This window comes from Notamacropus eugenii, chromosome 1 (genome assembly GCF_028372415.1).
Source record: "Notamacropus eugenii isolate mMacEug1 chromosome 1, mMacEug1.pri_v2, whole genome shotgun sequence".
NCBI classification, from domain to species: domain Eukaryota; kingdom Metazoa; phylum Chordata; class Mammalia; order Diprotodontia; family Macropodidae; genus Notamacropus; species Notamacropus eugenii.
The window spans coordinates 433,519,616-433,533,152 of NC_092872.1; the positions used below are offsets into that span (position 1 = coordinate 433,519,616).

The window sequence follows — 13,537 nt, forward strand, 5'->3', positions numbered from 1 at the left end:
TCTTATCCCTCACAGTGAGCATGCCTCCCCTACCAGATTTTAACTCCGTATAAGGATTCCCCCCTTTTGAACTTCACACGGTAATAGGTGTCACTGTCCTCTGGAGTAACATGGCTAATGCTGATGGAGTCTATTTGGCTGCTTGATGGGACTACTGCCCTTATCTGGGGGCAGGTGCTTCCTTTGAAATTGTAAATTTCCTCTCTCTGGGGCTCTTTCCCCTTGAATCATTTCACTGGTCCTGTTCCTGGAAACCCAGACATTGTGCAGTTCAGAGGAACAATCCCTGAATCCCAGGCACATGATCCTTAGGCTGCAGCACCTGGAACTCCTGCTGGTTTTAGATTCCTGCAAGAAAATATGAGATTTGACATACTTTTCCTGCCTGGATCATCCCAGGATTTTGGCCTGGGTCTTTGTTTAGTTTGGGCTGTGCTCTGAGCATCCAAATTCTGGAGGTAGAGAAGGGGAGGAGAACTGAGACAGAGTCAGGGAGAAAGCCTGTAATTCTGGAGCCAGGGATGACATGGGGTACACACATTTGAGCTCAGTTTAAGCACCACCCCCATGTGAGTCTTCACTTCTCTTCCTACTTTCAACCCACCAGTCAAAACTCTGCTAATGTTAACTGACTTCGTATTTATTTTAGGCATATTTTGTATAACTTTTATGGGTCTATGCTGTTCCCCCCTTTCCCATGGAAATGTAAGTTCTGTGAGGGAAGGGCCTCTTGTTCTTCCCTCTGTCTTTGAGGTACATAGTCAATAAGAAATAGTGGCTTATTGATTGTTGGAAGGACTTCTTTAAAAAGCAAGTATTGGACTCAGAATCAGGTAAGATTTGGCTTTGAATGCAGTCTCCAGTAATAAAGTGTAACATTAGAGAAGTCACTTAATCTCTTTCTTCATCAGTAAGATAAGGATAGTAATACTTAGCAACTTCACAATTTTGTTATGGGGATCCAATGGAAAAATACACAGAAATCACTTTGCAGCTCTCAAATTGCTCTGTCAATGAGTAGTTAGAGAATTTTTGTTGCTTTTTCATCATTATTGTTATTTGAAAATTCCTATCATTGTTTTTTGATGGCATTAAGACAGAGGCCAGCAATAAGTCACTCTCTTTTTTAGTCATTTATTTTTTAATAGCTTGCAAGCTATTGCACAGGTGGTTAAAATGACTATTTCTTATAGTTGAATAAAAGTATACAATTGGAAGCTCATCTTATGTAAGCTCGCTGATAGCATCCTCGTATAGAGTACAACTCCAGGAGCAGACCTGATGATCTGGGTGATACACACGTGATTTTGATCTCCTCTTCAAAGTGTCTGATTATTAGCACCGTATTGGGATAGAAGGTCTTTTCACCTCTGCACAGGTCACAAAGCAATTAACACAAAAGATTTTCTCATCTTTTTAGAGAAATCATTTCTTTGGGTGACAGGTGACAAACAGTCCATGTCTCTGCCAACCTGCTCGTGAGGCTCCAGTTTTATTGTTGATGGAGGATGTTGGGGGCTTTCCTTTCCCCTACCAGCCTGGAGTGAGCTGTGCAGCTATTAACAGGGGACTCCACTCCACACCATCCCAACCTGGTTACAGGGGGACCAAGTGAATTAACTGCAAATACCCAAGAGCAGAGTCAGGAAGGTCAAGGAATAGTCAAGTCATTGGACATGTGCACAATGACACATATCCAATGGCCACTTGGTTTGTGTCACTGTCATAGAATTTTGAGCTGTAAGAAAACTGGACAATCATTTAGTCCAACTCTTTCCTCCTCCAAAACACACTAAAGTCCAGAGAAAGACAATAACTTACCCGAGGTCATATAGATGGTAAGGATTAAATATGAATTAGCAGAGATATGTTGTGGGCCATGATTGTGGTGAGATTGAGACACTCATCTGATCAACAGTATCATGTGGCTCCCTCTTGCCTCTAGTGTGAAATACACTCATTGCCCAGTCTGGAATTTAAGCCCTTCATGATTTGTTTCTAATTTTTCATTCTGATTTAACGTTATTCAATTTCCTGCTCTCCATGAAATTAACTATTCTCTGATCTTTTTCATCCATCTTCCAATTCCTTGCATCTTTCAGGCTATTCCCAATGCCTGAAATACACTCCCTCTTTTTCTTAACCTGCTGGTGCCTTTCTCTTCTTGCAAAGTTCAGCTCAGCTACCACATCTTCAATGAACTCTTCCTAAATTCCACAGCTGAAAAGGATCTTTCCCTCTTCATATTTTCTTAGACCACTTTGTTTGACTCTCTCCTGCCATCCTTTCATTCAATTATTCATTTATTGATTCATCTAGCATTTTTTGAGTATCTCCAGTTACCAAGCACTATGTGGTCACCCTACATCTTGTTACTCTTTTGTAGATAGATGACTTGTCCTATCTAGAAGAATGTAAGCCTCTTGATTATATTATTTCCCATCTTTGAAAGCCCAGTGCTAAAGACAGGGCCTTGAATACAGTAATAATAATAGTAACAATAATAACTAGACTTTATATAGAACTTAAAGGTTTGCAAAGCACTTCCAATATCTTAACCTATTTGATCTTCACAAAGACCCCAAGGGGCAGATTCTATTTCTGCAGGTGAGGAAACTAAGATACAGAGAGGTTAAATAACTTACCCAGGCTCACAGAGCTAGCAAGTATTTGAGGCAGGATTTGAAATCAGGTCTTCAACCTGATCTTAGGTCTTCATGACTCTAATTTCTACTTTCTATCCACTAGAGTATATCTAATACGTTTACTGAAATGAATTAACTTGAAGACTCCCAGCTTCTTTCTACCTAGGGCTAGTTGACTAGAATTACATGGTAAAGAGATAACAGACAGAGAAGGAAAGATAGGCAACTTTAGACTGTGGTCACCAAGTCCCTATCATGGGACACAAAAGTCAAGGAAGATAGAGAGAGAAAATGGTGGATGAAAGAGGACAGCAGTAACTAGTGAATGAGAAATTGGGAAAAGCTAGAAGTGACTATAGAAAGAAGAGATATGTTTACGTGGTTACCTGGGGCTCAGGGACTCAGGAGAATGAAGATCTAGAGGGTCTTTTAGTCTGAGAATGGTCTCAAAAGTAGAAAGTCTTCCACATTCCTGGAACACCTGATCTGGATGTCTTCTGCCACAGTGACATTCTACTGTTAATCATATAAATTGATGTCTGTATCATATTTCTCCCCCAAGATGGTGTCACCTCCTAGAGGATGGGGACCAAGTTGTTTTACATCTTTACATCGCTGGCACCTAGCCCAGGACTTTATATAAAATAAGTACTTAAGAAATATTCAGTTAGTTGAATTGGAAAGAACCTTAAACATCATGTCAATAGGATAGCTTGGGTTCAAGTTCCAGATTTACCACCTCAGAGTTATATGATATTGAACAACTTCCTTAACTTATTTTCCTCACAAATTAAAAGAAAATGATCATATTTTCACTATTGATTTCATAGGGCTGTCGTATGGCAAATTTTATAAATTATAAAGCACCTTAGACTACCAAAAGCTGTTAGTTCAGTAGTTCTGCTATATAATGCTATTATCCTATTTTATAGATAAGGAAACAGAGATTCCAAGAGATTTAGTGATTCACCAAAATGAATGCATCAAGTTACTAGTAAAGTGGCAAAATTCTTGGACTTTTGACACTTACATCAGAGTTCTTATCACTATGACTTACTTTCTCCATTTACCTCTATTGACACAGAATACTCAGAGATTTCCAGGTTGTCTTTGGAAAGTTCCAGAAGTCTGACAATGGGAGCATCTCGTCACATCAGGACATCCATTAGACTTACATCAAGGAGTCATAGGTTTAAAGGTTGGAATGCAAATTCTTACAGTTACTATCAATATGAACATATAAACATGATAACTTCTAGGACCCTCATTGTCCTCATCTAAAAAGTTGGAATAATAATCCTTGGGCTTTCTATTTTACTAGGCTCTTGGGAAGAAATGATTGCATAAAATGTAACATCGTAGAGAATGGTAAATTCTATATAAGGTACGTCAAAAATATTTTCTAATCCTTTTAAGGACTTTACCGGCTCTGAAGTCCTTTGGGATGGATGCATTCTCTATCATTTACTCTGTTAGTGCATAATGGTTTGTTCAGATGTATCATGAATCTCTGGATCCTACTCTATAGCATTCTGGCCCTAGTCCACCTAGGGTTGACCAGACCTGGAGGACCCTGTTCTGCCCCTGGGTTCCCCACTCACCAGACAGGCCAAGGAACAGAGGCAGCAGCAAAGAAGGCAGAGAAGAACCAGGCTGATACAGGAGACTGGACATTTTGATGGGTATATGGTGATTCTTCTGTGTGTTTTCTTTTTTGGCTGAGTTTAATAGAAAGGACAGTGTATCTTCTGCTTAAGAGAATTGGAGTCAATCCCATGTCCCTCTGCTCTCAGTGGAAAGGAATGGTATTAAAGTGAATCTGTCATTGAGAAAGGGGAACTAGAAGGGATTTGACTCCATGTTACAAGGACCTACTGTGATTGATAAAAAGAGTCCCTTTTTCCCTCTGTGAAAAGATATCACTCTTTGTGACCCTATTTGTGGATATCTTGGCAAAAAAACTGGAGTGATTTGTCATTTCCTTCTCTGGCTCATTTCACAAGTGAAGAAACTCCTGAGACAAACAGGGTGAAGTGACTGGCTCAGGGTCACACAGCTATATGTGTCTGAGGTCAGATTTGAACTTAGGAAATTGAGTCTTCCTGATTCTAGACATGTTACTTTATGCATTGTGTCACCTTGATGCCCCCTAATATCCATTACCTAAAGGTAAATGCCAAAGAGGTCACAGGTTATAGGGAAAAAAGGATAGAGACACCTTAGATTGGTTCTTCCCAGCATTCATCTGAGAGACCTGTGACTCAGGAATCTCAGAGATAGAGTAGCAAGGGAAGAAAAGAACCTGGAGTAAGACAAGAAGAACCATTAAGGAATCATTAAGGGGATAAAGGAGACTATTGAAATTAACAAAGAGGTGAGTGGAGACCAAGAGCTTAGAGATTCAACTTGAGTCAATGCAGAACACTGGAAAGCCTTCCACCAATGTTTCTAGGATACTTTGTCGTGACTTTTTCCTTGTCTCATGCTTACGTGTGGTTTTTTTTTTTTTTTTCACATTCCCACTATTAGATACTAAATTTCTTAAGGGAAGGAATTATATTATCTTTCATCTTTGAAGGAATTCTGTTCAATGTAAGTATCTGGGGGTTGGGTTGAGGGTGTGATTCTTCACTATTGCTGTGGGGAACTGAAGTTAGAAGGAAAGGCTAATTTGCCTGATGTCTTTGGGTGGTGACAGTAGAAATAACAGAGAGAGGAAGTCTGGTATTTCATCACCTGGTTACACAATAGTGTTCAGGGAAGGAGAGTCAAAGGGCTCCTTTGTCTGGGTTGGGCTGCCCACTGAATGATTGAAGGGATGTAGGAATTGAGAATCCAGGGGACCTCGGGGTTCACACAGCTGGAGGGACATACTCATCCTGGTATAGTAAACACTCAATGACTACCATGTTTCCTGAAAGTTGGAAGGGATATCTCATAAGATAAAAGATTTTACACTGTAAAGGACCTTGGACATCAGAACATACAACCTCCTAATGAAGGAATCAGGCCCAGAGAAGTTAAAAATAAAACAGCTAGTAAATAGCAGAGCTAGAACTGAGGTTTGTATCCTCTGAAACCAAAACAGGAGAGGTCACAATCCAGTAAACAATGTAGTCTTTTGTCCCTGTGTCTTTTCCCTTTGAATCCAGGACTCTGAATTCTGACTCTGGTCATAGATTTGAAAGAAAGAGGTAGACTTGGAAAAAGGAAGTGGAGAGGTGTCATTACATGGCTTTTACCATGAATCTGGTTTTGACACTGCAATATTCTCCTACTCAGGTACCCTTCTAATCCTTCTTTCCTTCTCTTCTCATCTGTCTTCTGCTTTCCTTCTCTCTTCTTTTCTCTTCTTCTTTTCCTTACCTATCCCTTTCTCTCCTCTCCTTTCATTCTCTCTTCTCCAATTCTCTATTGTCTCTATTTATTGGTTTTTAATTCCAAACTTGAACATTAAAAAAGAGCTTTGCCATCCAGACAACAGAACATAAATGGTGCTTTATGCGAAACTGTGACTATTTTATAACACTAGCTTTTTTTGTAAAAGTATATAATAAATTGAGTGTTGATTCTAAAACAATGCTATTTGTGTTTTCTTTTGAACTTTCTTCAGTTGTCTTTGGGCAATATTAAAAATATTACTTTGGCCCTCTGTATTTTTATCTTCAAGTTTCCTAATTTCTTCTCTCCCTAACTTTTTCTCCCTTCAATTAAAACTCAAAAGAAAGAGAAAACCAAACTCTTGTAACATATTGGTATAATCAATCAAAACTAATTCTCGTAGTTACAGACCCTGTTGGAAATGTGATTCACACTTCAGTTGGAAAATGAATTTGTATTCTACATTTCCTGTTAACAAAAGCAATGATTGAGGGCTAAACAAAATGAACTAAATTTTCCTGACTCCTTGGATTTGGAACAGTGTGTTTTCTATCTGGGGGTTATCTGGTTCTAGGAGAGACCCTGGGCATGTAGTTACCAAGTAGATGTTTTCTTGCTTATTAATCTGTTGTATATTATTTTTATGAAAAAAGTAAACACAGTTAGCAGATAACTATACTCTATCCATTTTCAGGAGGGCCAACTCCATTATTCCAGGGTCACATAATCTCAGTGAATGACAATTAGACCAAGGAAGAAGTTGGATTCATCAGAAGTTGGTGAATGTTTGAGGTAATCCCACTTTTGTAAATTCATTACCCCTGAGACAGTCAGTTAACTTAGTCAATAGGACTAAGGACAGTAGAAGCTATGAGAATGCAGACTGACCATTCTCTGAGAATAATAGAGGGCTTGCTTATTTTTCCCCAGGCATATCTACTGCACAGGACTGAACCTGTAACTTCTGGGATGTGTGAGACACTTGTGCCTAAACCTTCTTTTTGAACAAGATCTAGCAAATGCATAGCTTTGCCACATGGTGCCTAATCTAATGGCTACAAAATGTCCAACTCCTGCCCTAATATAGAAGAGTGAGCTAGGGACTCCATAGAGTCAATGATTAAATAGGGAAGCTTAGGTAGGGCTAGGGTTTAGCCAGCAAGGGTGAGGAACCTGCATCCTCAAGAGCAGTTCTTTGACTAAATTTAAACTTCACAGAACAAATCCCTTTAATAAAAGGATTTGCTTTGTAAAACTTGAACTCAGTCAAAAGGTTTCACCCAAGAACCTTTAGAAGGCCACATGGATCTTAAGGCTGAGGGTACAGGTTCCCTACCCTGGAGGGAAAGATAATGAGTTCAGTGTTAAATATATTGAGTTTAAATGTGTGCTAGATATCTGACTAGAGAGATCTGAAGGACTCTTGGAGATATGAGATTGGAGGTCAGCAGAGATGGTAGGACCAGATAGGTATATGTACGTATAATCAATGTTTGGGTAGCAACTGAGTCCAGGAAAAATGATAATATCACCAAGTGAAATAGTATAGAGGGAGAGAAAAGAAGGGGAGGTGTCCCTGTGGGACACCAATGTTTCAAGGACATGATATGGATGAGGATTCAGCAAAGGAGCCTTGAAAGGAGAGTGTAATATATAAGGGGACAATGAGAAAGAATTTGTTTCCATAGAGAAGAGAGTCTCATATAGTAGGATATGATAACAGTACCAAAGACTACAGAGAGATTGAGGAGAATGAGGACGGAGAAAAGATCTTTGGACTTGCCAAAAAAGTGATCATCAATAACTTTGAAGAGAATAATTTCAAAGGAATGATGAGGTTGGAAGCTGGCTTGTAAAGGATTAAGAGAGTGAAGAAAGAGATAGTGGGGGTACCTACTCCAAGTGGCTTTTACAAGGAGTTTGGTCCATTAGGGCAGAAGAGATATTGGAAGAGAGTTGATGATGACAAGGATCAAGTGAGGGTTTTTTGAGAATGGAGTAGACATGAGAATATTTGTAGGCAGTAGGGAAGGAGCCAGTAGACAGGGAAAAACCAAAGATAAATGATAGAATGGGAATGACAGAGAGAGCCTTCTGTTGGGGAGGATGGGTAGATTGGGATAACTGTACAGATTAAATGTTAGTCTTAGTAATGAGTAAGATTAATTTTTCATGTGAGACAGGATGAAGAAAGAGTGACAGAAGGTATATGAATTATGTGTGATGAGGAATAGAGGAGATGAGGGAGTTCATTGGAAAGGATTTCAATTTTTTCTTCTAAAGTATGGGACAAGAATCTTAGCTGAGATAGTTGTGGGAAATTGAGCCATGGGAATTTGAGGAGGGACAAAAAGTTTGGAAAAGCTATTATGGAGAGTGGGATAGTGAGTAAAGGAGTTATAGTCTGATTGTCTAGCAGCAGTGAGGGCCCAGTTGAGGTTGTGAAACATAAATTTGTAGTGGACTCAATTAGAATGGTTGAATGATTCTCTCCACCTTTGCTCAACAGCATGTGTATAGAAGGGAAGGTAGTAGATGGTGGTAGATGGTGGTAGTGGCTTAAGGCTAAGGTTTGGCAGGATACAATCAATCCTATGAGTGGGATAGGGACTCAAATGAAGAGGATGACATAGACTTGAACTGGTTCACCAAAGGGTCAAGAGAGAAAAAAGCAGAGAGGGTCAAGTGCATAAAGAACTGAGGAGTTGAGAGATGAAAGCAATGAGTGAAGTTTGGTAAGGGAAACAGAGAGGAGGTGGAAAGCCAATAGATTATGCTCAGATAAAGAGATTTCAAAATTCTTTAATATGGAGGTGGTGCTTTGGTGGGGTCATGGCAAGATTAAAAATATGATCATCTTTTTGTGTGACTGCGGTAGCATGGAGCAGGTCATAGGAAGTAAGTAGGTTGAGAAAGTGAATGGTTATGGTATTTGAGAGAGAATCAATATGCATATTGGAGAACTCTAGTATGAGGGCAGGAGTAGAGGAGAGAAAAATTATGGACTAGGTATAGAAGTCATTGAGGAAGAAAGGGGCGTGATCTGGAGGTCTGTAGGCAATAACTATTAGAATTTTGATTGGATGATTGTTATAAATTGCATGAACCTCAAAGGAGGAGAGGTTACTGAGTGATGGAGGTAGAAAGAGAACCTGGAAGTGAAAATGGGGAGCAAGGAGTATTCCAATCATGGCCTCAATAGTGAGTCTAGGGAAATGAGTGAAGGGGCATCCAGGATAGGAAAGGGTGGCTAGAGAGGCTGTGTCACAAGAGGGGAATCACATTTCAGAACATGAAAGGACTGAGATAGGAAAAGAGATTTAGGATGAAGGGAAGTTTGCTGTTCATGGAACAGGCATTTGAGAGGCCACAGGGCATGGGGAGGGTGATGATTGGTTAGAATTTTGGGGTGGAAGGGTTGAGGGAAAAGGAAATGAATTGGATGGTGAGGGATGAGGAATGCAGTTTGGATGATGAGGGGTTTAGAATGTAGGGAGTTTGTATGATGACTACAGGGGAGGGATTTAGAATCATGGGGATGTGTAGGGTATGGCTAGGTGTGAAAATGTTCGTCATTGAGTGGAAGGCTCCACTCTTCATAACAGAGGAGGCTAGAAAGTGAACTAGAGACAAGTACAATATGAGAAGGAAGGTACAAGGTCAGCTGGTCACAGAAAAGGCTTTGTTTTACTCCTCCTCTTCCCTCTGAAAGCTGGAAATTGGGCAGGAGAGCAAACAGCAGAAGAGAGAAGTTGAACCTGCCCAGCAAGATTTGAAATACCTGCTTTCTACTGACTTTCTTCTTTTTCCATCAAGGGATAGGCCCAGCAGGAGACGGCAGGTCTAAGTTCAAAGGAAGGGTTCCTCCTCTTCACATCCTATTGGAGAAGTTGGGCTGCCAGCAAGCAGTGGAAGTTGTCTTGAGCTGGCACAGATTGAATCCACCTCAGAGACCTCTAGCAGCTTTTTCTCAGGAGACATGGAGCAGGATATGGAAGGCACTGGGTCTGAGGAAGGTCTTGCTCCTCTTCAAATTTAAGACTGGAGAGCAGGTGGAGGCAGCAGGAAACAGAATTCTCTTGTTGGGGTAAGTGGTTTTTGGGCAAATGAAAGTCATCCAGCTCAGCCCATAGTCTTCTTACAAGGGGCACACATAGCAGGAGATGGAAGGTATTCAGTTAGAGGAAGATCTCTGTCTTTTCAGGAACCCCCATCCCCCAAAAAACCACATAGTTGGGTTCTTTCTCTTTTGCTTAATCATTTTTTATTTTTATTTCATTTTACCTTGTTTTTAGTCGCTTATTATTATAATCAAATTCTAGTCCTGAGGTATAGGGAATGATGCCCAAGTCTCAGGTCCTTCTTACTACTATTTTCTGAGCTCTGTTCTGGGGTCCAATATTGGGCACTCCTCTATACCCCTAAGCTAAGGGTAGGGTTTCCAGCTATGCTGTCCTGTAAACATCCTTGCTCCTTGTGGTTTCTTGGGTGGCTAAGAATCTCAACTGTCCTTTCCACCTTGGAACTGAAACCAGGGATTCTGCTCTCCTGCAAGTGCCCACAGTCAGCAGGGTCTTCTCCCCTCTGCTACTGCACTCACCAGGTGTGTGCTAATTCCTTCCCCCTGAAGTCACAGCCTGGGATGTCTCTGGTCAGCACAGCTATGTTTGGCATCCCTCCACAATGGAAAGCCTTTCAATCTTCTGCTACTCAGCCATTCAACCCCGACACTGTGAAGTGCCAATCCTATTCTCATCCAATAATGTGTACCCACTGAGAGCCATATTCAAGTCCTTGGTTTTATCATAGTGGTGTGCTGGTTAATGTTTAACTACTGGCTCTCTAGAGGGGAAATACCCAACCTGTATGAACAACAAACTTTTAGGTCTGATTTTCATTATTATCTTTTTCTCCGTTACTCTTTTAAGGCAAGAAACTCAACAAAACAATCAAGTACTGGTTTGTTGCTTGTCATCTTTCAAAGTGTAAATACAGTGAAAATTTAATAACTGGCTCTCAGGAGCTGGTTTGAACTGGCTTCTGCATCCCTTGTTTATACCACCAATCTCAGTGATACATATGGGGTTAAATTTCACTCATTGCATTAGAACCCTCAGTTCATCTTGCTTGTTGACTTTGTATATTGACATCTAAACATCTGATGTCTTGAGATTCACCTCTGGATCCTTTTTTGGTTATCTCCTATGAATGGGTGTCTCTGTCAGGGACTAGATTCAATGGACTTGCAGTTCTGGAACTTGAAAACACTGTTGAAAAATAGTGAACTCTCCATGGTGTAGCTGCTTTTCTTGTTTTCCCTCAATATGTGTGGCTGGGTGACCCTCACAGGGTCATAGATCTCTAAAGAGAAGATGCTTACTCATTGGAGCAAAGTCTCTTCATATACCTGACATGGTGCTTTAAGTCCCAGGTTATATGGGTCTTGTCAAGTGCTCTATCAACTATGCTGCACTGCACGATTGGTAGTAAGAAACAGAAGACCAGGGCCCCTCTTCAGTCATTCATATTTTTTTGGTGATCTTTAGCAAATCATTTCCCCTTTAGCCTCAGTTTTCCCATCTATAAAATGATAGAGTTGGACTATGATCCCTACATTCCCTTTCAGCTTCTACAGACTCTGTTCTAATGTCTCATAGCTCAAAAAGTTTTTTTTTTTTTAAATCATTATCCCTAGGCCTACCTGATCAAGGGGCAGAATTTTAACACTAACTTTCATGATTCCAACAAGCTACTGAGTCTTACATAGAGTTTTTTGTTTGTTTATTTTTCAAGAGAGGAAAAGATCTGGACCCAAGATAGGCTTTCATAGAATAGATACTTAACGAATGCTTTTGAATATATTTTACTCCACTCTATTGCAGGTTGAATCCATTCTCTCAATTGCCTGTTTATGTTCAGAACCTCAGATCTCACATAGGTGGGGGTGAGGGAATCTTGGTTTTGTGCAGTGGCAGTGAAGTGTAGTGGATAGAGTCAAAAGGATTTGGATTCAATTCCTGCATTTGACAAATACTATGATCCTGGAGCAAGTCAATGTCTAATACTTTGAATTAGAAGAGTTTGCGATTTGAGGTCTGAATCTACTGGAATGTGGAGAAAATTTCCATAATGACCACTCCTCCAACATTTATGAAATCATAGGTCTAATGAGCAGTGTCATCATGCAATGTCACCATGTTCCTCAAAGGGAAATCCTAGTACCAGAGAGTCATACATACATGGAAACTCCCTTTTCCTGTCACACCACCCATTATTTATTTCCCCTAATTCTAACAAAGAATAAATATACTTGGACTGAGGAAACTTTCCTCTCATGGGAAGAAGAAAGAAGGAGAGAATCAGTGATTGGTTAAGTTCTAAAAGTCAAGAGGTTTGGGACCAGAAATGCTTAGGAACTCCTGTCCAGTGGAAGAAGTGAAACATATTGACAGCGAAGTGTCTGGTACATATTAGGCACTGAATAAATGTTGGGTTTTTCACCTAGATAAGGGTAAAACTTCTAAGGTATTCCTGCCCATAGAGAAAACTAGAATAAAAAAAAAACCCAGGCTATATTGAAAAAGGAAGTAGGGAAGAAGTACCTGGGCCAGGACTCACTCACCTCAAATAATGTCTGATAACTTTTTCTGCCCAAGCAGAAGGGTCTGTTAATATATGGTGATGAATTTCACAGACAGCCTTAGAATGAACACCACTGGCTGTAAGCAGCACATGTACTGTTTATGAAATTGTTGGAAACACTATCTCCCTTGGGGAAAACATGAGTTACAGAGAGCAGGGAGGAAAACATTGCAAGCAACAAGAAAAAAAATAATTTAAATACCGAGGAGATACAGCCAGGATTTCACAAGGCCTAGTAGATTCTATTCTAAAGGACCATAGGTCTTGGAACATTACATTTCAAAGAGCAAAAGAACTGAGGTTGCATCCCAGAATAATTTATCCAGCAAAGTTGAATATAATGCTAAATGAAAAAAATTGACCAGCTGAAAGACTTTCAGGTATTTGTAACAAAAAGATCAGAACTCAATGGAAAATTTGACATGAAATATCCAGAAGAAATATAATAAAAACATTAAAGACTAATTATAAAGCAATCATTAAGGTTAAGCTGCTTACACACACAGAAACACACACACGTATGTATATATGAAAATGTTATCAGTATTTTAAAAACTGTGCTCATTACTAAAGTAGTTTGAAAAAAGGTTGGGGCTGAGTTGTAGATGATGGGGTGATTCTAAAAAGCAAAATTGGGTAGGAAAAGGTAAAAGGAAACAATTATATTATAAAAATGGGATGTGAAAGGAAAAACTAATACAAAGGAAGTAGGTAGGGATGAAGGGCTGGCAATATTGGAACCTTACTCTCATCTGGATTGAAGAGAAAAACAAAGTGTATAGTTGGAAGGGTGTAGAAGTCTTCTGAACACATAGAGAGGAGAGGAAACTGAGGGACAGGGTGGGGAAGGGTTATGTGGATTGGGATTG

General features: G+C 39.9%; 1 long non-coding RNA gene and 1 pseudogene across 1 annotated transcript; one reads left to right on the forward strand and one right to left on the reverse strand.

Annotated features, from left to right (window-relative positions):
• Positions 1 to 13,537, reverse strand: part of LOC140518146 (signal-regulatory protein beta-1-like) — a 51,189-nt pseudogene that overhangs the window by 19,852 nt on the left and 17,800 nt on the right.
• LOC140519043 (uncharacterized) lies at positions 1,171 to 10,319 on the forward strand. Its single transcript, XR_011972076.1, has 5 exons — positions 1,171 to 3,843; positions 3,967 to 5,237; positions 5,798 to 5,927; positions 6,721 to 6,818; positions 9,843 to 10,319. It is a non-coding gene; the product is annotated as an uncharacterized lncRNA (long non-coding RNA).